Below are 3,767 nucleotides of genomic sequence, written 5' to 3'. Positions count from 1 at the left end.
GATACAGGCCCTCTGCCATGACCCCACAGCCAACCACTCAGCCTCACACAGCTCCTCACCAGCCTCCCTGCTGCCAGTCCGTCCCCTCCTCCCCCCTACCCCCAAACAGCGGGACCTCTCTACAGTGCAAATCCCAGGAACAGTGTCCTTGCTTAGAAACTTAACAGGGCTCATCAACACCCTCAGGAGAAAATCAAGGCCGTTTTTGTCTCTTATGAAATATACAAGGATCCAAGCCCCAGGAATTCCCTCCCCAAGTACTTAGGACTTCCCAGGATGCTGCTTGCATGGGTGACTTACCTGCCATGTCCTACACGGGGTGCCAGGCATCAGCACAGGCCCAGAGGCTGTGCTTGTAGCCACAGACAGTCCCCAGATGTGAGACACCTACTAAACCACCTACCCCTTTGTCCTTCCTGTTCAAGAAAGCCACACTCAGGCAAAGGTGCCTGGGGCCGAGGCACTGCAGGCTTGGGGGCCCGCTGTCTCCACGCACACACCCAGGTGTCCTCAAGCTGCAGCGGGCAGGGTGAGGATGTGCTTCTCCTCCCTCCTCTATCACCAGGCCGGATTTCTGGTTGCTTTATAGACCCTCTCATTGGTCCCTGGGGCCTTTCCTAGAATATGACCTTGCTCACCACCCACCCCATCTCTGGTAGTGTATATCATCTTCAATTTCAAAAGGCCCCGAATCCCCATATAAAATAATGGCTGCAAAAAGGGGTTGTGGGGAGGGGTGTTTTATGTGATTCCACCCACTGGCCCCCCACCCCTCATCTTTGACCACTCCCTGCCCTGCCCGCACTTTCCACCCAGAGCTGTTTGTCGATCCCTGCACACCTTTGGTCACTCTCTCTCCTCTGTCTAGGGCTCCTGCACGTACCACTCTCTCTTTACTTGCTTATGTAGCTGCCGCCCACTCACCCTTTACCTCTCAGCTCCAATTCCACCCTGGGATTGATTGTCAATTATCTGTTTATTTGTAGGCCCCAGCAAAGGAAGGGCTACAGCAAGACAGCTCTGGGCCCTGTTGTATTTACATCCCTGGGACAGGTCAGAGCCCCAGGGCTGCTCAGAGAGTTTGTGGAAAGGACCAGTGAGCCAGCAAATGAAGTCCAGGCTCCCCATTTGTTGCAACCTCCAGGTTTCCTGCGGCGGTTGCCATGGCTCCCAGGTGCTGTCCTCTGGTGGCCACTGCCGGCAGCCTAGTCTGAGAGGTGGGCGCCGTCACAGCAATGCCATATTGTCGGGAACCATTTATTTTGTAAACTCAAATTAACAGGAAGCAATTTCATTAACAGATAGTGCTGCTTGATGAGTTCATTCCAATTCAGGGCTTATTTTTAAAGTGTCCTTAAAAGCTGTGTGGAGCAGGCTGAAGAGCTGAGTCTGATTTAATGGAAATCGCGTGATATTATGTCTCAGCTGAGAATATCGAAACGCCGAGTCTTTTCCCTTGAACTGTGAGGACCCCTCCAAGCTACAGATATCTCCTCCAGTTTGAGGAGGGGGTGGACAGGGGTGTGCATACATGAAGCTGGGCTCTGGAGCCTGTGGGCCCAATTCGAGAAGGGAACTCAACCCAGCAAATGCTTCTCCACCCTGGAGAAGCTCTTAGCACAGCCACACGCAGAGTAAGAAATCATAAGACTTACCTACCCTGTGAGGGCCGGGGAAGTAAGATGCACCGTGGAGATAGGCCGAAGGCCACTGGTCCTGGAGAAGAGAAGCCCCACACGCTAGTGCCCCAGTCACGCCAGGCCAAGTGTAAACTAGATGTTGTGTCCAAAGAGACGCATCGCCCTGCCATCACAAGTAGTCTCAAAGAAATTCCAAACTTGACTTGGCATTTCCAGAGGAACGCTGCACCTTCCTCGCCTCCTGCCTCCCATGACTCTACTCCAGTCTCTCGCTTTCCACCTCCAGCCCACAACCACCTTCGTTCACCCTCAGCTGTGGATTCTGTCAATCAACAGCCTCATTCACTTCCCCTTCACCCATTACCCGGGTTCTCTATTCCCGGAACAAAAGCATCAGCATCACAGGAACTTGTTAGAAATGCAGATCTTCGGACCCCAGGGCAGTCCTTCTGACTCAAAAACTCTGAGTGTAGGGCCCAGTAACCTGGGTTTTAACAGGCTCCCCAAGGCTTTCAGAGGCACAGTTGAGCCACTGCTTTACCTCAGAGGAGAGCCCAGGAGCTGATCCACAGGGAGGATCCTCCCCACCACTCTCTGCCCTGCTGCTTCAGTTCAATCTCTTGTACCTGTTCTCCTGATTTGGCATTAAAGAAATCTGGAAGACAAGTAGCCAAGACAGAACTCAGAGAGGGTGGGCAATGGCAGGAGATAATCCTCTTTAAATGGATGGGGGTAGAGGAGAAGGCCTGGGGACCCTCATACACCAGGGAACCTTGTGTCTTTCATATCACTCAAACGGGGACATCTACCACGAGGCAAGGGGACACTAAACTAGATGTCTGGAGGCTCAAATCTACCCCAGTTCTTCTGAAGCTGGTCTTAATCCTCTGCAGCAGAGCCCAGGATTCAGAGAGTCATACAGCTGATTCCTGGGAATCTCTATGCACACCTGGAGACCCTAACCTCTACAGAGGTCAGGAGCAGCCCCCTTCTGGGGCTACCAGTGGGATCACACCGAGTCAACAGGATAGGCTCAAGTCACAAGTAGTGTCCTCTGGCACTAGGTAGGATGGATTCATGTGCAACTCAGGGGCAGGAAGCAACACTCCGTCTCCAACCCAGGGGCTAGTGACCATGTCCCCCAGAAGGAGGTCAGTGCCTCTCAGCTCCCTAGGCTGCCCATCAACAATGTTCCTTAGGAATCTGGGCTACTGGCAGGACAAGGGCAAGAAAGAAGTTTCCTCCACAGCCCTGGGACTGCTTATACCTGGGTCAGCTGCTCCTTGCGCTGCTAATAGGGCTTAAAAAGGCAAATTACATGCCTCGTTCTCACAATACCTTTATCCCTCTTGTTTGTCTAGAATGTCTTCCACATCCATCATTTCATGTGATGGGCAGAACTGGTGTGATCACAATTACACAGATGAAGAAACTAAGGCTCCTAGAGGTCTTTTTCCAAGTTAAAATATGGTCCATGATCAGCATCACCTGGGAGCTTGTTAGAACTGTAGTCTCCCAAGCCCCTACCGAATCAGAATCTGCCTTTTAGCAAGAGCCCACCTGAATTTGAGAAGCACTGGGCTGGGTACTTACTCAAGATCTGGGGTCAGTCCAATATTCTTTTTTTAATATAAATTTATTTATTTATTTATTTATTTACTTACTTAGGCTGTGTTGGGTCTTCATTGCTGTGTGCAGGCTTTCTCTAGTCGCAGCGAGCCGGGGCAACTCTTCGTTGCAGTGTGCGGGTTTCTCATTGCAGTGGCTTTTCTTGTTGCGGAGCATGGGCTCTAGGGCCTGTGGGCTTCAGTATTTGTGGCAGGTGAGCTTAGTAGTTGTGGCTTGTGGGCTCTAGGGTACACCGGCTTCAGTAGTTGTGGCATCTGTGCTCACTAATTGTGGCTTGCAAGCTCTAGAGTGCAGGCTCAGTAGTTGTGGCACACGGGTTTAGTTGCTCTGCAGCATGTGGGATCTTCCTGGACCAGGGCTCGAACCCATGTCCCCTGCATTGGCAGGCGGACTCTTAACCACTGGGCCACCAGGGAAGTCCCCAATATTCTTTTACAACAAGTGATGCCACACTTTGAGTGATAAGGACCCTTTTTTTTTTTTTTTTTTTGGGTTCCA

This window comes from Lipotes vexillifer, unplaced genomic scaffold (assembly GCF_000442215.2).
Source record: "Lipotes vexillifer unplaced genomic scaffold, Lipotes_vexillifer_v1.1 scaffold217, whole genome shotgun sequence".
NCBI classification, from domain to species: Eukaryota; Metazoa; Chordata; class Mammalia; order Artiodactyla; family Lipotidae; genus Lipotes; species Lipotes vexillifer.
The sequence above is the reverse complement of the archived record's forward strand: the minus strand, read 5'-3'. Positions refer to the sequence as shown.